Source organism: Ostrea edulis, chromosome 1 (assembly GCF_947568905.1).
Source record: "Ostrea edulis chromosome 1, xbOstEdul1.1, whole genome shotgun sequence".
Classification (NCBI taxonomy): Eukaryota; Metazoa; Mollusca; class Bivalvia; order Ostreida; family Ostreidae; genus Ostrea; species Ostrea edulis.
The window spans coordinates 40,383,780-40,407,024 of record NC_079164.1 but is presented as its reverse complement, the minus strand read 5'-3'; the positions used below and the strand labels follow the sequence as shown (position 1 = coordinate 40,407,024).

The 23,245-nt window shown below is 36.9% G+C and overlaps 1 pseudogene; it reads right to left on the bottom strand.

The window, feature by feature from the left end:
• Positions 1 to 4,947: 4,947 nt before the first annotated feature.
• LOC125656665 (acetylcholinesterase-like) lies at positions 4,948 to 22,235 on the bottom strand (annotated as a pseudogene).
• Positions 22,236 to 23,245: the final 1,010 nt, after the last annotated feature.

The following is a 23,245-nucleotide window of genomic DNA, read 5'->3' as shown; positions in this document are numbered from 1 at the left end:
GTTTTACTGAACATAGACTTTAATTTAACTTTATAACAAACGAAATGATTTCAGCTTCTCCATCATTAACTTCCCATATTAATGCTGCAATACTTCATTATTACCTGCAAATCGTGTTTATTTCTCCCAATTGACCGGTCGCGGTATCTCAGTGGTAGAGCGTTCGCTTCGTAAATGGAAGGTCGTGAGTTTGAATCCTAAATCGCATTTCCGTAGAATGTTTGGCTTATATTTCTTATATACAGAGATGCAGCAAAATAAGGCCATGACAACTATTGGATTTGTTTTTTGGTCTAATGATAATAAAACAGTTTTGGGTCAATCCCATTCTTAAACTAGATATATCAATATTTGGCCCGTTTCGATTTCTTCATGAATCACCTCTTGTCTGACTGTAACTATACACAGTTTGTTCTTTATCAGGGACACAATGTATTACTGGAGGAAAATCACGTGGATTTGAAACAGACTGATGGAGCCCAGTATTTCTTTAATTCCAACATCCCCACAAGTACGTAGTGTTCTGTATGATCTACCGATAACTGAGAAAAAAAATCTTCATTGCCCATAGCGAAAGGTACGGAAGCCGGTTGGTGCCAGGTGAGAAAATTATTTCATTTGGCTGCCGCCAAATAAGTTTCTGTCGTCGCCATATAATTATCTGGTGGCAGCCAAATATATTTCGGGCTGCTGTCTCATAACATTATATGGCGGTCGCCATTTAAATATCTGGCAGTCTCCATTTAAATATCTGTCAGTCGCCTTTTAAATATCAGGCAGTCGCCTTTTAAATATCTGGCAGTCGCCAAATAATAAAAACAACCGTCAGATATCGATATGACGACCGCCAGATAATTAAGTGACAACCACCAAAGGCGTATTTAGCGGCCTGTCAGTTAAAATTTATTGCTCACCTGGCACCAGCCAAATTCCATCGAAATGAGCACATGTATAGCATATACAAAGTAATTAAAAACAAAATTCTAATTATAAATATTATTGTATTACTCACTTCTTGTGGTAACGATTTGCTAAATAATCATCTGACCCTGGGAAATTATTTCAAATTCTAAAAACTTCGTTTATTTTTCTTTAAAGCTACAATGGCTACAACCACCACGCGGCAAGGAAATGGAAAAGGGAAGGATTAACAGGACGTCCTTATAAGGACTGTCGGAGGAACACTTTACCCCACCACCCCCCTTGCTCGTTAGATTCTACGAAACTCTTTTAATTATTGCATATATCCATCTCCATGATTCAAACTTTCCTTACGTTTTTAGCTCACCTGAACCGAAGGTTCAAGTGAGCTTTTCTGATCGCTTTTTGTCCGTTGTCTGTCCGTTAAACTTTTCACATTTTCGACTTCTTCTCCAGAACCACTGGGCCAATTTCAACCAAACATGGCCAAAAGCATCCTTGGGTGAAGGGCTTTCAAGTTTGTTCAAATGAAGGGCCATGTCCCTTTCAAAGGGGAGATAATCACAAAAATGCAAAAATAGGGTGGGGTCATTTAAAAATCTTCTTTTCAAGAACCACTGGGCCAGAAGAGCTGAAATTTACCTGAAAGCTTCCTGATATAGTGCAGATTCAATTTTTTTCAAATCATGGCCCCCGGGGGTAGGATGGGGCCACAAGGGGGGATCAAAGTTTTACATACAAATATATAAGGAAAAACTTTTAAAATCTTCTCAAGAACCACTAAGCCAGAAAAGCTGAGATTTACATGAAAGCTTCCTGACATAATGCAGATTCAAGTTTGTTCAAATCATGGGCTCCGGGGGTTGGATGGGGCCACAATAGGGGATCAAAGTTTTACATACAAATATATAGGAAAAATCTTCTTCTCAAGAACTACTGAGCCAGAAAAGCTGATTTTTACATGAAAACTTTCTGACATAGTGCAGATTCAAGTTTGTTCATATCATGACCCCCGGGGGTAGGATGGGGCCACAAGTGGGGGGGGGGGGTCAAAGTTTTACATACAAATATAGGAAAAAGCTTTTAAAATCTTCTTCTCAAGAACCATTGGGCCAAAGAAGTTGACATTTACATGAAAGCTTTCTGACATAGTGTAGATTCAAGTTTGCAAAGGGTAGTTTGGGCCATAATAGGGACTAAGGTTTTAGACGCAAATACATATGGAAAGTCTTCAGATATGGGCCAAGGTGACTCGGGTGAGCGATGTGGCCCATGGGCCTCTTGTTATATTTTGTGCTCATTGTTTTAGAATTTCCTGTCAAAATGAAAGGTCTATGGTTTTTATCGTGAAATATCTATTTTCACCTACTTTTTGTCGGGTATAAACCTTTGGTGCTTGTTTTCCTTTGGGATTCAGTAATCCCCAAAATGCCTCGGTCAATATGGAAAATATCATATATTAAGCGAATGAATATATTGCATTTGTGTGTATTTACAATTTTAACATTTAGTATTGATAATTAGCACTGTAATCCATCGACTAACCTATTTCATATTTATTTTAAAAACTTATAAAGGTTTTACCAGCAACAAAAAAACCTCTTCATTTCTATCTGGTTACACATAAGATATCAAGAACAAAACAGTTACCATGGGGACCGGGACAATATACCTCTTGTTTGCCGGGTCGATGAAAGATACAAAGTTTGATTTAGACCCAAGAGGCATTTTATGAAGTTGAAAGCACTGCACATTAGATTTAAGAGTACTTTTAGAATTAACATGATATATAAACTACACAGGTTTGGTTATGCGTGGTGTATCAGAGCTGGATTTCGCGAGTGAAATCTACAGCTTGAGAGCGCATTTCAGGATATAAGAAATTGAATCGATACAGAAATCGAGATTTCTAAAGAACTTTTCCGTTGAGAACAGTCGAATTTAAATCGATTTGAATTAACTGATCTTACACATCACATTTTTATTTCGAAATATTACCGGTACTATGAATTGATTTCCCTTCTTTTTAATTCAGGATCGATGTGGTATAACAAGCACAAAAGACAAACCATATTTACCTACATAAAAATAGCAGGGGAAAGAACAGATAATTAGTTTACCAGATATTAATTAATATTTTCAATCTCAAATATAGCAAATCAATCATCTTGCTATTTACTACAAAATATATATCCGAGTCGTTTTCAAAAATTGTCACATTTTCTGTATTATTGAAATGAGGAAAAAAAATCAATAAAGTTTCTATTTAAAGATGTCTTGTTTATCATAGAACGGAATGTTGTGTCATATCTTGTGAATGAATTAATTTGTCTTATCAATTATTTGAGGTCAACCGCAGGTCTCATTGAGTAAGTTTAGTTTGCCCCACACGATGATATTTTTGGGAGGGTTGTGACAAGTTTATGGTATATAGAGAATTTAGACGTCTCCCTTTGTTTCCAGACATTTACACAAGAATGGTGTCCTGTTGAATAAAACTTTTATTAGGTAACAAAGAACAAAATATGTCAAACCATATACATGTATTTGTACAATCGCTGCACCCATGGGGAGACAAGTAATAATAGGATTTCTTGTATTCAAAATATCCTTAATCCTTGTGGTTTATCGAGCAAAACTCCCGTAATGTTGACTTTGTAAAGACTATTGTCAATCAAAGTCTTAAAGACCAATATATTTAAAAGTGGATACGTTCGATTCTTCCAAAGGTATTACATAGGTATATACAGAATATTTAAAAAAAAACCAAACCCAACGTGAAAATTACTTAGGCGTTCTGCCACATTAAAACCATATAGATTTGTTTTTGATTATTTTCAGTTTTATTTTTATTTGTTTATTTATTTATTTTGTTTTATTTTCAGTTTTAAATATGTAAATAGCATACATGTATGTATACAACATACCTTCATATACTATTTTATATTGTATCTGTATAATACTGCTGTCTGTATATATGTTTTCAGGACCACAATGTAAACTAGTTTTAAACTAATTGTGCTATCCTGTTTAAATATAGGATATTATTATTATTTATTATTAAACATATTTGTAACATTTCGAACTGGTAACCACCGATCCCTGTTGATGTGGGTAAATGTAGATGGAGCGACAGTCTATGGAATAGAAGAATCTGTGATATTTGTAGATGTGGGTACATGTAGATGGAGTGACAGTCTATGGAATGGAAGAATCTGTGATATTTGTAAATGTAACAAAATCGTTTCCATTTGTTTTTCATATTTTCCATTTGTGTTGTGTAACTTTTCATTTGTATCGTATATTTTCCATTGGTATTGTATAGGAATTTTTTTTTTATTATTATTTGTATTGTAAGCCTATTTTTTTTTTTTTTTCATTTGCATTGCATAATTTTCATTTGTGAAGAAATTAGACAATACAAATAAAAATTATTTTATACAGTTAATTTTTTTTTACAATACAAATGGAAACTATAGAATACGAATGAGCACAAAATCCAAATGAAAAATTATACAATACAAATGGAAAAGATCAAATATTGCAACGTTTAGTATGTCACAGACTTTAAAAGCGCCTTGCATCGGTACATGTGCGTGTACTGTGGGGACATAAAAACTTAAACTAGCTCACATTTGATCCTTTGATCCCAGTCGCACTTTTATAGAAAAAACCAATTGTGAAAAACTAGGTCGAGATTAAAAGTGAACTCGTCTAAGTTCTATGGCCCGGGAGCGTATTTTAAAGAAATAAATTACAGTTTTGAAAATACATGAGGGTATGAACTGCGACGCTTCACGCCGGCATACTTCACGAGGCACGTTCGTGTTTCTGTCGATATTCCGATACACTAATATATTTATCTGCATTCATACGCGTATTGTTTACAACTATACTGTACAGCACGTTTATGAGGAAATTGTTATCATTACAATCTGTAGAGATATCAGAGGCAAAACATTAGAAATGTAAATATACATACGTGTAAGTTGTAAGTGAATGGGACGTAACACAACATGACACTCATTGATTGTCTAGAAATTCTATATTTATTGTATACTTTGGAAACATGCGATGTGTCCTTTAAACAATAAACACATTTGCTACAAATCTTTTTTAAATATGTGTATTTTTTTAGTTGTTGAGAAAGGCAAAAGGTGGCAATATTCGAATGTTGAATTCGCTTGATGTGAACAACAGTAATTTGTGCGTATTCGTTTTCCTTCATGAACTCTACTAAAATTTTAACTAACCAATAACTGGGACAGGGCGGTGTATTTTTGAAGAATTGTGAGTAGGGTTAGCGTAATAACTAAGATAATCAAAACTGTTCCATAGTGGGAGTTGACGCTGTCTCGGACTGGTCTGGAATTGGAGGGAGTTTCCTATAAATAAGAATTGCTTCTTTGAATTAAAGACATTCCACACAGCACCAGAGGGTAATCTCATTGACGAGGCATTGTTGTTCCTGAAACAGGATTTATATTGCAAGTTATAGATATTAAATGAGTAAATATCAATTGATAACTTGTGCGCAGTGGCCCTACTTTTGCACAAAATTCATTTGCTTGGAAACTTTACTTACCCCATCTTTGCAAAATTACTCCACACGTCAATAACTGTTTTACTAATAGCTGAATCCAGTTGATTCCATTGTTGATAAGTTTTCCAGATCTGAGGACACGTAATACTGGGATCTTCGGGACAAGGTTCCGATGTAGATAGAAGTGATCCGAACAGGTAGTACAGTTCCGCCGCATGGGGAACTCCTAACAAAACGAAAATGTACGTTATCCGTCCTACAGAAAAATATTGCCATTATATCTTGTTTTCATATGTACAGTATAGTATTCTTACCCATCCAGCTGGGTTCTGGGTAATTTTGAGATCGGTAGTTGAAATCATACAACCATGTTTTCGATCCCTGTGTGTTGAGACCAAAAGCTAACTTTATTTGGGGTATGATGTAACCATAATCTGACTTCAACTACAATTTAAGCAACAGGAAATCTATATGAAGAACACTGAGCAGTGCTGTTCTGCTTCAAAAAGAAAAGATTGGAATTCCATAAAAAGATTTTTACTCAATGAATGAAAACTTGGAAATTGTATTCAAAACATTGCTAAATTACTGTTGTTGCTGATGATGAGGAGGATGAGAATGATGATGATGATGATGGTGGTGTTGTTGAGGATTATGATGATGGTGTTGTCGAGGATGAGGATGGTGGTGTTGTTGAGGAGGATGGTGGTGTTGTCGAGGATGAGAATCGTGTTGTTGAGGATGAGAATGGTGTTGTTGAGGATGAGAATGGTGGTGTTGTTGAGGATTATAATGGTGGTGTTGTTGAGGATGAGGATGGTGGTGTTGATGAGGAAGATGGTGTTGTTGTTGAGGATGAGAATGGTGTTGTTGAGGATGAGAATGGTGGTGTTGTTGAGGATTATAATGGTGGTGTTGTTGAGGATGAGGATGGTGGTGTTGATGAGGAGGATGGTATTGTTGTTGAGGATGAGAATGGTGGTGTTGTTGAGGATGAGGATGGTGGTGTTGTTGAGGATGAGAATGGTGTTGTTGTTGAGGAGGACGATGGTGGTGGTGTTGAGAAGGAGGATGGTGGTGTTGTTCAGGATTATGATGGTGGTGTTGTTCAGGATTATGATGGTGGTGTTGTTGAGGATGAGAATGGTGGTGTTGTTGAGGATGAGAATGGTGTTGTTGTTGAGGAGGACGATGGTGGTGTTGTTGAGAAGGAGGATGGTGGTGTTGTTGAGGATTATGATGGTGGTGTTGATGATGAGGATGGTGGTGGTGTTGGTGATGATGGTGATGGTGTTGAGGTTGAGGATGTATGCAGTAACATATTTAGGGGGAGGTTATGGGGTTGCAACACCCTCCCACCTTTTTGGCTGAATATTTTGAATGAAAAAGGTGATTGTTTGCCATTTTGTGGTCTTTATTCTCCACCCTTCTACATGTGTATTTCTTGTGTGTGTGTGGATAATTGGATCGCATCCTTTTTCATTTTTTTTTTTTTTTTTGGATCTGCCCCCGAGTAATATTAACATTTACTTGCATAAATGTCTGCACGTTTTCTCTGTCATCCCTGTCTGTGGGTGCATAGTAACACGTGACTGCTGATTTGATGTGACTGCTGTGAAGAAATCGACTACTCCAGTCATCTAACAGTGAATTGTAATAACTGACGTCATATCCTCCTTTAACATTGAAGTTGGTTGGTATTCATTTGGAACGTAGCCAGTCATTACCCTAATGTTGTGGTTAAAGTTTCCTTTCTGAAGCAGGTTTTCAGGCACGTCATGTATAAAATATCCATCCACTCTGGGAGCAAACGCCGCTATCATTTGATGATGCTACATGTGTAACAGGAAAGGAGAAAGTGCAATGAGCTACGTCACACAGTGGGGTTTTTCCGAGGGGTGACAATTTTGGTTTATTTTAGCGGTTTGGTATCACCCCGTCAGATTTTTAATAGCTTATCTTGCACCCAAATGTGTCTGTTATCATTTATGTATTATTGCAAGAAAGATAACTTTGTATAGTAGTTAGTTCTTATGTCAAAGGTACATGCCCAGATAAGTATAGCGATATAATTGCATGTGGATAAGTGTAGCATTCTTCAGCTTAGGAGGTAAATAAACTTCTGGGTGTCTTTTTAGGTCAGTTGTTTCTGCATGATGAGAGTAAAATGTTTTACGGATATCAAAGTGATTTTAAAACACTTCACTGCTTTATCAATCTTTATGTTTTAGAACTCTGTCCATCAAAATATCTTATGAGCTAGAAATTCGCCAAATTTTACACCAGTGGGGAAAACCGCTATGCGGTATAATGGTGTCCTTGCCTTACAAGACTAGAATAAAGGTTTATTACAGCGATTGAATACAAACTTTGGGCTATGTGATGACGACATCATTTGCAGATTTTTGTCGCAAACAATCCACCATAGCTAGGGATGAATATACAGGACAATGTAACAGAAGAGCCAGATTTCTTGTCGTGCTTCGTACGGAGTGCGGAGGTCTGTAGATGGAGAAAGGACCCAACTCACACCCACTCTGGGGTATCACTGCCTGAAATAAACCTACAAGAGTCGATCGTATTTTAGTACATTCTAACTCGATGACTTACCAGCATCTTCGCTAGCCAAGGGTTTACCAGATGATTGACATTAAATTTTGGACAATCATTCTGTAACGTTTGATTAATCAATGGACGAAATACGGTGTCTAAATATCTACCCCCCCCTCCCCCCCCCCCCCAAAAAAAAAACCCAAACAACCAACCAAACAAACAAACAAAACATCATAAAAATGTAAAACTAACGTGAAACTCTTGCTTTTTAAATTAATAACTGGTCTCTTACAGTTTGTTTGCTCCTTTTGCAAAATTCATATTGAAATTCGTGAAGAAAATCGTAACTATTGATAATACTATATAGAGAACGAGGACTTTATTTTAAAAAATCAGACGTATATTAGGGGATTTTCGAGTTCTTCCGTTCCGTGCGTATTTTGTGTTTTAGAATCTACCTAAGTCACGTGATTTGGCGATTTTTCTAGGCATGCTTTCTTCCAGTTTAGCTAACAATCAGACGATTTCGTTCATTTATTTTACTCACTGGTTTTGATACCGAATTTAAGTACCTGCAGTGCCATTGGTGTTTGGCAGAGGGATGTGCATGTAATACGGATTTACGTAAGAGAGGAAAACAGGCACGTAGCATCGTTTTTCAGGGAAAGGGAGGGGGGGGGGGGGGTAGTCAGAGAAGATGCCTTCACACTACTTTGTCTAAAATTCTTCACAAGAATAAATAAATATATCAAAACAAACAAATCCTAACATGTTCATTTGACTAATATTCAAAATCTTTCAAATTTGAAATGCATGGATGAAGGTTAAGTAGTGGCATACGACTTATTATACCTCAATATATATTTTTTCACACCTTTTAAAATTCAGGAGGGGAGGGGTGAATGATTGATTGTTTTTACAACTCGTCGAGGAGTTTTCACTCATTTCTCATTTTAAGACACCAACAGCTTTAGGTTAAGTACTGCAAATTTAGACCTATGCTTAGCGCTCAGGGCCGTAGCAGTGAGGGTTCTTTATCGTGCCAACGCCAGGGGGGGGGGGGGGGGGGTGTAGGGTAGGGTAGTAGCGTATCATATATATTGCCTAAGATTTTTTTCCCCACATTCTGATTACTTCAATCGTAGGGAGAACACATTATGGATTCACTTCATAAATTGAATTCGTACCATTCACTTCTGCCGCCATGAAAAGTCGGAAGGGGGGGGGGGTGGTGGCTTGGTGGTTGTGTCAGGAAATATATCTTTATTTGTATATATAAATGATAGAAAGTTATGGTTGCTAAAATGGGGATCATTCCCTCCCCCTCCCTCGATCATTCTACGTGCATGCCTCAGAAGTACCGATATATCATTATCGGATTTGCAATGCCGAAGTCGCCGTTCATTCCAGTGGTGCCAATATTTGTAAAGATAAATCATGACATAATAACTTTCAATAGCTGGTATATCTCTTCATTCAATTTCCCCCCACAATTTTATTGATGATTTCCGACAACTCAATCATTCAGTCAATTTTCTTTACCGATCGGCGATTGATTTTCAAGAGCTTGAGATTATTTTTTATGTATCTAGGCTACACTAACATTTTTGGAAAGGATTTCCAAATTTATACCAATCGCAAGCTTACATAGCCTTTGTATGTTACTTTTACGGTAAAAGGAACAAGAAACACTTATCTGTAACAAAAATTTCTTCAGTTCGATTATACTTGCATAGAATCAACGTCCATCTATAGGCCTACACTTACACAAGACTTAGTGTATTTACGTTAACTACGATAAAACCACAGGCACTCGACGTTTTAAATATCTATAATAAAAAAAATTGTCTTCCTGTAAACATAATATTGACAAGGTATACCACGCCGCCATCTTGGTTTTCGTTTTTATCAGCTGCATCGCTTGAAAATTTCGGCGAAAAGTTCGATATAATACAATAATTAGAACCCTACCGTCTAGCAACAACTCTGTCAATATCCTATCTGTCGCATCGTTATGGAAAACTAGAAATAATGTCCATTGATCAGATATAATCAAGCATCAACTATCGTCTACTGCTCCTCAAAATGCGATGAATCCTGATCTAGGGACGGAAGTTGACATCATTATGCAAATGAGAATTCCCTTGCTAATGTACCCACTGACGCTTGTGCCGGGGGAGGGGGGGGGGCACTGAATGCAGGGTAGTTGCAGTCCTGCAAACAATAAAACTCTGCACAATTGTGTGGTTTCGGGACAGGCTGGCACGGGAAATTTAGTGAATCTATCACATTACCAAATAACATTGGAAATGTTCATGACCCCCCCCCCCCCCCCGCCCCGCTTCGACTCCAACCCACGTTTTGTCACCCACTGTGACAACAGATAAGCAGGACAGGACATTTGCATGAATGTATAAATGTTAGTGTGTACGTTTGAGAGTATACCCACGTGTAAGCGCGCGTGCGTGTGTGTGTAAATTCAATTTTGAAGTTTTCTTATTACGTTATGAAATTTACTTTCAACAGAAACGAATGCATGAATAAGTGAAGTTATCATGTTTAACGTTTAAAAAAATAAATGAAGTATATATTAATAGAATAATGTTCAAGATCTATTACCTCGCTCACTAGAACATATTTACAGCTAATTATAATATTTACTATTTTTAATTTTATCGACCAATGAAAAAAGGGCTATCCCAAAATTATGTCAACGTACGTCCACCTTTCAGCGATTTCTCGCATTTGAGAAGCAGTAGACGATGTTTGACGGTTGATTATAGCCGATAAATGGACTTTATTTCCAGTTCACCATGACGATGCGAGAGGTAAGACCTTGACAGAGTTGCTTCTAAACGGTAGGGTTCTAATTATTGTATTATATCGAACTTTTCGCTGAAATTTTCAAGCGATGCAGCTGGTAAAAACGAAAACCAAGATGGCGGCGTGGTATACCTTGTCAATATTATGTTTACAGGAAAACAATTTTTTTTATTATAGATATTTAAAACGTCGAGTGCCTGTGTCTGAAAGAGGAGAAAACATATGAAGTGAAACTGCTGCCCCTCCAGCGCTTTGACCAAAGAGGGTCACCTGATCAGGATTCCCACCAAAATGGCGTATGTTCCGGTTCACCCATTTCAGAGCCAGTACTTGGTCCAGAAGTCCCTGGTTACCACTGGTGACCGAATCATCCGTGGATAAAAATCCTATGTGTACACAATTCAGAATGTGTGAAGAAAACAATTGGATATATATATTTCAATATTTAGCACTGCTTGTAATGTATGGAGCGCCAAATTAACATAAACTCAAATAATTGAAGATATCTTCAATTCAATTATTGCTCTCTTTAATTGAATTAATGCGCGCATTAAATCAATTATTGCTCTCATCAAATGAATTAATGCGCACTTCAATTCAATTATTGCTCTCATCAATTGAATTAATGCGCGCATCAATTGAATTAACGAGAGCAATAATAGATTTGATGCGCGCATTAATTCAATTATTGCTCTCTTCAATTCAATTGATGACAGCATCAATTTTGTAGAAATATTGCTCGCAATAATTAATTTAGAGCTCGGTATAAATAATTTGATGATCTCTTTAATTCAATTGAAGATATCTTTAATTATTTACAATGCCTTTGTATAAGGAATTAATGCACGCATCAATTCTTTTAAAGAGAGCAACAATTCAATTAAAGAGATCATTAATTCAATTGTGGATATGTTGAATTGAAGATATCTTTAATTATATAGTTGCTCTCTCTAAAAGAATTATTGATCTCTTCAAATGAATTAAAGATATCATTAATTCAATTGAAGAGAGCAATAATTGAATTAATGCGTGCATTAAATGAATTACTGCTCTCATTAATTCAATTGATGCGCGCATTAATTCAATTGAAGAGAGCAATAATTAAATTAATGCGCGCATTAAATCAATTATTGCTCTCATCGATTGAATTAATGCGCGCATCAATTCAATTATTGCTCTCATCAATTGATTTAGTGCGCGTATTATCTCAATTATTGCTCTCTTCAAATGAATTGTAGCGCGCATCAATTCAATTGTTGATATCATTAATTCATTTGAAGAGATCATTAATTCAATTAAAGCGCGCATCAATTCAGCTGAAGGATTAATGCTATCATCAATTCAATTAATACGCGCAATAATTCAGAATTGACGATATCATTAATTATTTGAAGAGATCTTTAATTAAATTCTTGCGCGCATCAAATGAATTGATGATATCTTCAAATAATTCAAGATATCTTCAATTATTTGAGTTTATGTTAATTTGGCGCTCCATAGTAATGATCTGGACATATTGGGTGACCAGGTAGCGCGATCGCTTTTCACCTGTGCGACCCGGGTTCAAACCTTGTTATCGGTAGTGGTTGTGAGGGTTTTGTTTGTTTGTATGTTCTTTTTAAAAAGTTTTGTTTGTTTGATGTTTACGTCCCATTTCAGAATTTTTAACTCATATAAAAGCGTCATCAGCTTCAGATGATTTACCCTATGCATGGCGCTGACGGCCGTGTTAGTGAGGGTTTTTTTCTTGTACCAGTTCCTACCATGACACGGGACCTCCGTTTTAAAGGTAATGTTTGTAACTTTCACTTCTAAACCTGGGTCCTTGGTGAAGGAACAGTCGCGTCTTGGGTTTGGCGCGGTGTCGGGATCGAGAGTCGAACCTGGCCAGGACCTTCCATTACAGGGTATCACACCGGTAATTGTCCAATCAAAATGTAGTTCCATATATTTAAAAGAATTTTTTTTCATGCGCGATTTTTCTCATTTCCTCTTCTTCTTTTCCCTTAATTTTTGTACCCCTGATTAGGAGATGTTGTGTAATTTGTAGAAATAACCAAGTGTATACAAAGGAACTATTTGATGTTGGTAGCTGAAACTACTTCCTGAGGTGCAATCCGGCTGTTTACACAAATATGAAAAACACGTGAATTTGAGGGTAGTATTGTTTGCGGGTAATTTGTTTTCGAAAATGCCGCGTAGGGTGTTGTTTTTCCGGTGTCGACAGACGAGACAGATAACATAGAACATGTCCGACTGCGTTATTCGGCATCAATTCTACAAACTGATTTTTAATGATTTTTTCCCCTCTATAGTAATATATAGTGAAAATAATTACCGGTGTGATAGTACTGCTGGAACTTGATTCGCAGCAAAATCGGGCCGCCGGTCATGTGACCGGGCTGAAAATGAATCAAGTGTGGCGGCACCCCCAGTTCCAAATCCAATATGGCTGCGCCCAGCATAACCGCTACAGTTTTATACACATTTTCTAAAGAAGAGCTTGACGATGATAACGACGAAGTATTCATTGCCGCAACAATGCCGTATGTGTCAGTTATGTTAATTAGACATCTATTGATAGCATGCCATATAGTTATTTTGACACAATAATTGGACAACCATACATAAACTACTGTCTGCCCTAGCCTCTCTTGCAACTGCAAGTGGCTTTTCTAGAACTATTTATTTAACCCTAATAAAAATAAAAATTAGCAACTGACCTGCAAGATTGGATGAGTCGTAACTAAACAACTCACATTCTTTTGTTATTTCATAAATGTAGGGTCTTCGAGGTGTATGCATTGACAAAAGTGATGAAATGAATAATAAAAATATATGTTGTTACAAGATCTTGTAAAAATATATGCATAGTGCACTTATGTAGAAGCTGCTGTTCGTTAATGAAACTGACAAAACTTGCATATCTAGAAACGACGCCATCTTGGTCCCGCCCACGCCTGTCAAAAAATTCGGCGCCATCGGGCCGGACCGGTTGATGCGCACGCATAATCGGCTTCCAATCAAGTGTTCAGCCGGTCAAAAACCGGCGGCCCGGTAATAGCGGCGAGGTCGAATCAAGTTCCAGCACTGATACCATTAGCCTAGTACCCGAGGCCTTCCGAATGCGAGGTTTGTGTTTTGGAAGGCCTCGGGTACTAAGCTAGACCTCTTATTTGCGAAGCAAACGCCTAAACCACTTGTAGGGTAAGTAGTAACAGGACATAAATACGACGGTTCCTACCTAAAGCTCCTAGTCTGTAGTTGATAGTTACTACGATGACACCTCCCCTGGAAGCTAATAGTCTCCCATCGTACTCCGAGCCCGATCCATACCGGAACGATCCGCCGTGAACCCACACCATGACGGGAAACAAATGGTTCGGATTATTTGCATTCTGTTACATTCAAAACACATTCTGTTCAAAGTATTTGTGGCGCTTTGAAATATCACTTATGGAAGAAGCATTATAAAAAATCTATATAAATACTAATATATACATATCAATAATATGTATACGGTGTGACCGAGCGAAGCATGAAATGGTCATTCAGCGTGTCCCAAGTGATAATTATAATTTCGTTAAGTACGATAAATTACAATAATTCATTTAAAAATTATTTTTTATTTATGAAATTCCCCTTGCGCTAAACTCCCAGTAACATCTAGATATGAAAGGGGACATATGAGGATAGCTGCATGATCCGCCTATTCATTTAACGCGGGGAATATACCGCCAGGCGACGTAAAGCGTGCATTGTGACGTCACATTTAGCCTCGGCGTAAGCGTAAATATATCGTATGGGTTTTTTTATATAAAAAAAACTCATGAACTCGTTCATCTATTTACTCGTATTACTGTTTTTCTATTTGATGAGTGGCCAAAAAACTTTCACAATAATAATCATCCCATTCATTTTTAACAAACTAAGTGTATGAATTACAAATTACACGCCAGTCTTGCATTTTGGCATTCAAAATTAAAACACGAATAACTGTAGGAGCAGCTAATGAACAAAACAAAATGGCGACCCCCATATGGATCACAAAATTTTCAGTGAAAGTATGTTGAGATTATCTCTATTGATTTGCTGATTTTTTTTCTTTCTTTTTTTCCCCTTTTATATAAGCGTTACCGTTAGAGCCTTGCTTCGCGGACAGGCATTCGGCCCGTCCGAGCTTCGCTCGGTATAAACTGCCTCAACTTACTTTATATAGTATAAAATGAATAAAATATAAGATTAAATGTCCAAGTATTCTGTTTACATTTCTGTCCATTGAGAAGAGAGATATAAATAACCACGATCAAACTCAATACATCATAGAACCTGGTGCAAACCAAGTCATTCTAATAGAAAAGTTATGGGATGCTGTTATTGTTAAAATAATATACAACGAATATAGAATTCTGGGTATCGAAATAGATCCGTTGAACCAAATGGAGATTAAAATGGTGTTTCATTGCAGTCAGTTTTAGCTTAGTATTGAGTACAAACTTCAATATAAAACGCAATTTGTAACATAGTGAAATGTTATCACTCCAGTAATGAACAGGACAAAATAAATCATCAATAATTTCCTGTAAATGCAAATGGCTGAAACCAAGCAATACGATGTCGCTAGTCAGTGGTGGATTTAGCGAGGTTACGGGGGTTGTAACCCCATTTGGTTTAACAATTTGAGCAAATATGGTCCTATTTAGCCGGTGTGGTTCTTTAATCCTCTCACTTTTCTGGGCGAAAAAGATACAAACTTAGTATGCAACCCCTCCCCCTTTCGAATATTATCTTGGATCCACCTTCCACATGATGAAAAATGCAGTTTCCGCAAGGCTGAAACACTGCGGAAACTTAGGTATACATAAGGTTTCTGCCAAGTTTCCGCTTGGAAACTTCAAGTTTCAGCAAGATTCCGCACTCCGGAAACTTAGGGTGTCCACGAATCCATATGGTTTCCGCAACGGAAACTTTCTGAAACCTCAAGTTTCCGCGAGTTTACGCAGCCATAAACCATTGACATACATATGGTTTATCATAAGTTTCCGCAGTCGTAATCCATCAACATGCATATATGGTTTATCATAAGTTTACGCATACATAAACTATATTGGTTTATATATGGTTTACGTCAAGTTTCCACAAAGTTTACGTCAAGTTTCCGCATGCATAAGCTACTGATATGCAAATGGTTTCTGCATACATGCATTTGATATCAAGTTTCCAACTTGATGCTCAAAGACCTTCTACGGTACAGAGAATACAAGCCACAATTTGACAGTTTTATTCATTCTTAAATATTATAATATTCACACAAATGAACTTGATGTAATAATACTGATACACTAGTACTAAAGCAGAACAAATCTGTATAAATATATCAAGGTAACTCCATACTTGCAATGTACTCTGATAAAAGTATCGAAAATGCATTTATTTCAATTTATTAAAGTTTATTAAAGTTAAAATTAATAAATTATCAAATGAAATATATAGGTCATCACACTTTTTAAGATGCTAGACATACTTAAACAGTATCAAATATAAACATCCGAAAAATTGCAATTCTCCTTCAACAGCATTATTAAAATTTCAAAAAAACTGGTTATAACGGTATAATATTATTAATTGTGACCTTGACCTTGAGCCTTTGGCTCAGGTGAGCTAGAAATGAGGAAATTAAATATAACTATTAACAGTAATAGCCCACTCTTGAATGCTCCTAGATGGTGGGGTCATAGTCATTTCCGTTCTACTTCTAATGGCCTTGGCTTTTTGTCTCTTTGATTGAAGTTGCAAAGATTCAGCATACTCTCTGTCCAGGTCGCACTTAACATTACGTATCCTTTGACAAATCATACTTAAGGTGATATAAAACTACTAGGTAAATTTAGGATTCTATAAATCAATACTAGTTTTCAATGGGCTAAATATTGTTGTTTGGAATCTTTACTAACGGACATCACTGTATGAAAGGTGAAGATAACGAACAGTGATCAATCTCCTAACTCCTATAAGGAATACAAAATAAAGAGTTGGGCAAACACGGACCCCTGGATATACAAGAGGTGGGATCAGGTGCCTAGGAGAAGTACGCATCCTCTATCGACCGGTCACACCCGCCGTGAGCCTTATATCTTAATTAGGTAAACGGAGTTATCCGTAGTCAAAATCAGTGTGCCAAGAACGGTCTTATACTCCGGTGTATGGATTTTTAAATATGACATCTTCGAATGTAGAATCCCCTCCCCCCGAACTTTTATAACTTATTTCAGGACGAATAAATAACTAGTACAATGTCTGCATTGACTGTTGATCAGGTCAATCAATGCCTGTATTGCCAGTTGACCATGTCTAATGCTTGGTTGTTGCTTATGTTAATGCACGTGTTGGCTGTTGATCAGGTTGATTATGCCTGCATTGTTTGTTCATCAGTTCAACCAATGCATATATTGGCTTTTCATCTGGTCAACCACTTCCCACATTGACTGTTGATCATGTAGTCCAATACCTGGACAGGCTTTTCATTAGGTCATTGTTTAGATTAGCATAAACTGTGATGAGAAACGCATTTCCTATTGCATGAAATGCACGTGCAAGTTTGTTGAAGACGATTTTGATTTCACTTGGACACAATATTGCCAGTTATGCAGTTATTAATTTTTTAAACAGAAAAATATCTATGATCCTTATCAAATTTTGTTATATATATATATATATATATATATATATATATATATATATATATATATATATATATTTATATTAGTAGAGGTAACGGGATGATTTTAGCTTATTAATCGTCAATTCTTCCCATATTCATGTAGCAATATTCCATTATCACCTGCATATAGTGTGTATATATCTCAATTGATTCGATACGCTAGAGCTTGTTCTGCTTATGATTAATTTTTTAATCGAGGCAGGGTACTGACAAACAAGTTGATGGTGCAGGGGTCTCGTTTAAAGTCAGCATTTCGCAAATTCTACGGTCGTTATAACGATCTAGTTTGCCAATACATCCTATCATTGGGTCAAATGTTGTCTGATGTGTTTCATACCAATTGTTAGGCCGTTCTTGGCACACTGATTGAGTACGGATACTACGGATACCTCCGTTTACCTGATCAAGATATAGGGCTCAAGGGGAGTGTGACCAGTCGACAGAGGATGCTTACTCCTCCTAGGCACCTGATCCCACCTCTGGTATATCCAGGGGTCCGTGTTTGCCCAACCCCCTAATTTGTGTTGCTTATAGGAGTTATCAGATTGATAACTGTTCGTTATCTCAGCCTTTATATTGCAAAAAGTGCTTTACGTCCTTGTTTGGCAACATGTTTTTGTGTTTGAAAAAAAATTGCCATTGTAATTGAACAACATTCCTACATACTTAAATGTATTTACAACTTCAAGACATTGATTATTATACATTCATTTGTCAGTTTTAATTCCAATCATTAGAATGATTATAGAGAGAATGTAACATACTCTGTAACCCTGATGGAGTCTCCGATGTAATTACCATGTCGTCAGCATACATTAGTAAAACAAAATGTTAATCAATTGTAATTCAATAGATGGACAATCGTCACTAACGAAATTTATCTCAAAATCATTGACATGAAGAGCAAAGAGTAATGGCGATAACAATTCGCCCTGCACAAGACACATTTCATAGCTTAAATATTCGCTTAAAACCCCATCGAATTTTACTCATGATTTCACACTGCTGTATATAGACTGGATAAATTGAAGCAGTTTCCCTCGAATACCAACATTAGATAATTTGAATCATAACTTATACCTACCAAGCAAGATATCTCAAGAAAGGAACGTGATGACCCGCCTAACATAGGGGGACCTATTCCCCTCTGAAAATACCGAGACGTCACCAGCTGTAGGTAAAGTACAACACATTTCGACCTATGCATGACGCTGACGGTTGTAGGATTTTTAAAATTTATTTTTACCATGCCAACGCCCAACGTAACACTGGACCTCGGATTTTAAGGTCTCATCCGAAGTGGGGATTATGAAAATGTGTTTAGATATCGTTCAGACAAATCTAAAAATGTATGCAGCTGTACATTCTCTTTAAACATTTGTATTTTTTGTGTGCTTAAAGAAATCGCTTTACCTTTGGAGAAAATACATTAAGATAAAGACAGTCTTCGTCAACATTAGAGTAGGATTTCCCAAAGCTGTATCTGGAAGAAAACAATCTAATTGAAATTAGATGTTAGATCCGCTTGCATACTCGCTACACAAACATCTAACAACATTACGTAGAGGGTCACGTCAGAGGTCAAATTCAATTGACCAATGAAATCACCGCTGGCAAAATCATTGAATGTTTGTTGAAGCCGATAAGTCTAGAGTGATACCGAATTCGACCTCTGACGTGACCCTCTATGGGATGTTTTTAGATGTTTGTGTAGCGAGTATGCGAGCGGATCCAACATCTTATTTTAATTAGATTGGGAAGAAAATGAAATATAATTAGTAACCTGTTTAATCAAGAGCCTGTGTAAATCCGTTTCACTCTATACTTTAACCTACATTTTCAATTGTAATTTTTTTTAGATTCTTCATTAGATTCTTCATCCTATACAATCCGACATCTTGTCTAATACGATCTGTCAAAGCATATCCGATTAATGAGGTTTTACTGTACTCTTAGAATTATACTTATAACTCCGTCTAAAGCAAAAGTAGATAAACCGATATCCATCTTGTAAAATTAAATATATAACTAAAGAGAATAAATTATAATCAACTTTTCAATTTCACAAGTATGAGTTTTACAGCAAATTCAGAATATTAGTAATGATTTAAATTACGACAACAGTACCACATTTACTAGAAACAGGACCGCATGAACCGAGTATCGCATTCACCGGAATTAGTACCGCATTTACTTGATGATTTATGACCCGACACCTCCCTGGTGTTTCAGGAGCATCGATCTTTAATTTTAATCATATTGTCAGTGCTTCCAACACGTAATAAACGTAGAGCTCAATTTACGTTTGGTCTGCGATATTCCTACGGGGTCCGTAACCTGACCGGATGCGACATTTCCATGTGACCTCCGCGCACTAGCAGGCAGGGGCTCTAGGATTTTCGTAAGTAATCACGAGCTCTTTATCTTATATGATTTTGTTTAGTTGAAAGTTGAAAACAAATTTTTAAACATCGTTAAGCCCATATTTTGCGGAGAAGATGCGGATCGGACATTTTTGGAGTACACTGGGCTAAGAAAAATAATCGTACAGCTTCTGGACGCCAAGCGGACTCTGAACGATTTCCGTAGGGAACTTATGGAGATCACACGGAGATTGTTGTATAATTACACGGTTCTCGAACAATCTCCGCGCAGCCACCGTACCGCCTGACCTCTCGCCGAGAGGCCGTGCGAGAAATAACACGGTAGCCGTATAGTATAAATACACACATGGCCACCAGCTTTCTTCTCATAGCCTAGGTTTGATAACTAACATTTCATACTATAAGGTGAATGAACAGTTTCATGCTTGGCAATATTTTTTTTATCTCTAAAAATGTAAAAACTCAATCAGTTAATGTATTCTTTGTCATTCGTTTTAAGAAGACGTGATATTGTGAGGAATATTCACCATAAATAACTATGCCTATGTAGGTTCAAATGGCTATCATGAATGAAATAAAGTAAAATGAGGTTGATTTATTGTAATGTGACGTCTTGTTACTGGATTTTCACTGTACTAATTAAAATAGAACTCTAGCTCAGGCTTTTGATGTAAATCACTTTAATAGTATCCTTCCTCTAGCGAGGGTGAAAACTGTAACACAAAACAAAATCCTTACACAATTTTCACATAAACTGACATTTGACACATATAACTTTACTGCAATATAACACACAAATTCCATGAACGAAGGTGAAAGTTAGTATCCTTTGACTGATTGATTGATTTATTGCTGTTTTCCGCCACACTCAACAATTTTTCAGTTATCTGGTTGCGCCCAGTTTTTATTGGTGGAAGAGAGAACCCAGATACAATGTACCTGGGAAGAGACCACCGACCTTCCGAAAGTAAACTGGGAAACTTCCTCACTAACCGGCGCGAACGGGATTCTAACCCGCGCCGACTAGAGGTGAGAGGCCGTGTGATTTTAAGCGGGATGCTCTAACCACTCCGCAACGGTGGCCCCCAGTACAAAACTCTAAATTATTTTCGAAGTGAGTTCAAAAGTCGCATGGACGATTCTCGGCCAACAGAATATACATCGGTAAGTATGTTGTAAATAAAGGTACATACTTAATTTTTATGCCCCCGAGATCGAAGATCGGGGGGGGGGGGGGGGCATATTGTTTTTGTCCTGTCTGTCATTCTGTAATTCTGTCTGAAACTTTAACCTTGCTAATAACTTTTGAACAGTAAGTGATAGAGCTTTGATATTTCACATCCTTGTTACAAGACCTTTTCGTGGGTACCAACATTTTTGACCCCGTGACCTTGACCTTGGAGTTTAACCTACTTTCTGAAAACTTTTACCTAGCTAATAACTTTTGAACAGTAAGTGATAGAGCTTTGATATTTCACAAGGAATACTCATTGGTCATAACTTCTAAATGGTAAATATTAGAGTTTTCATATTGTACATGAGCATTTCTTGTGACAAGATCTTTCTACTGGTACCAAGATATTTGTCCTTGTGACCTTGTTCATCTTCGGAATTGGCCATTATCGGGGGCATTTGTGTTTCACATACACATCTTGTTTTTTACTGAATTCAAAAGCATTGTTTTGTTTTTAAAAATTATATGACGTAACCTTGGTGATGCAATAATTTTTTTCCATGTGTATATAAGCTTCTTGCGATGGCCATGACAAAAGTAAACCAGGCTTTACGACATATTTCATTGTCTTCTTCAATCTGTAGATTTAAAAAAAAAAACTGGTACACACCGGAGCAATATTGTGATATAGTAATTAAATGACTTACTGTTGCAAAAAAAAACACCAAAGGTTGCGGACAAGCGGGAGCGAAAGCAGTGGCATTTAAAATATGTGACCTCCAACTGGCTTTCTCCCGTGGTGGAGCAAATCGCAGTTTCCCCACAGGAGCCTCAGCGAACGGAATACCCAGGTACATATCCAGATATCCATCAGAGTGGGTGCTGACACGATGACCACGCACTTGTCCATTGACCGTGTCCGTGATCACTAGCAGGTTGTAGGAAGGAGGGACAAAAAGTAACAACAGTACTGAATGGACAATCATGGTCTTTTATTGAGGTAATTGCATTAACACGATTCAATGTGTCTAACTTGCGATAAGATGACCTAACCACACCTACCGTCCCCCGTGTCGGATCTGACCATATATACGAGGTGAAATAAATAAGGATATATAGAGCATCAAAATGACGAACGACACGAACAATATGGAATTCTCAAATTTTCGGGATCACCCGAATAGGACAACAGAAAATTTACATAGTAACGAAAGTCAAATTAATGTAATAACAAGGGGCCCCATGGGCCACATCGCTCAACCGAGTCACCTTGGCCTTACCGTTGTTCAATGTCAACACGAAAGTACAATGATACTAGTATCTTGCCGTAAAGAATCTATATACAAAATATAAAAGCTATCTTAAATAGTTCAGGAGATATTAGATATGTTAGGTTTCTCTGAAAGTAGGACAGCCTCCAAGGTCAAAAGATCAAACACCATTAAAGTATGTTACCAATGTCTTGCCATCTTGCCTATACAAAATATGAAAGTCCTACCTAAACTAGTTTCTGAACTGCCAGGAACAGAGTTTTTAAAGCAGGTGATAAGGTGTTAGTATTTTCGTCTCTCCTAGTCATTACAGGCCAGATGTCATGATTATTAAGAAATTGAAAGCAAGCTTAGTGACGTGAACTATAAGACCGGCGTAAATGAAAACGAATTTGTCACATGTAAAACATGTTAAAAGAGTATTTTGATAGATATGACTCAAATCTTGTAAAATAATTCTCCATATTGGCCAATGTCAAGACATTTCACGATTTTAATGAAATTTACATTAGTAGAGAGACTTTAATCCTAATGCCCGTTTGAAGAACGCCAAAATTCTTGCCAATCTTGATGCCAAGCTTCGACATTTGATAATTCACCTGAAAAAACAAGTTCAACATCTGATGACTGATTTACCTTCAACCTTTCTGGATGTTCCAAAAACCAATGCTTCTTTTTATAATGCTACATGTATGTTATGTTGGATGAGACTTTGTCGATCAAACAACATCCTTATCGTCTTAATACAATAAAATTACAGTTCCTAAGAATAGAAGTGTAGTACATGCTGGACAATGACTTTATTGAACCTGATAAATGTGATTGAAGTTCACCTGCGGTGTCTTTGACGAAAAA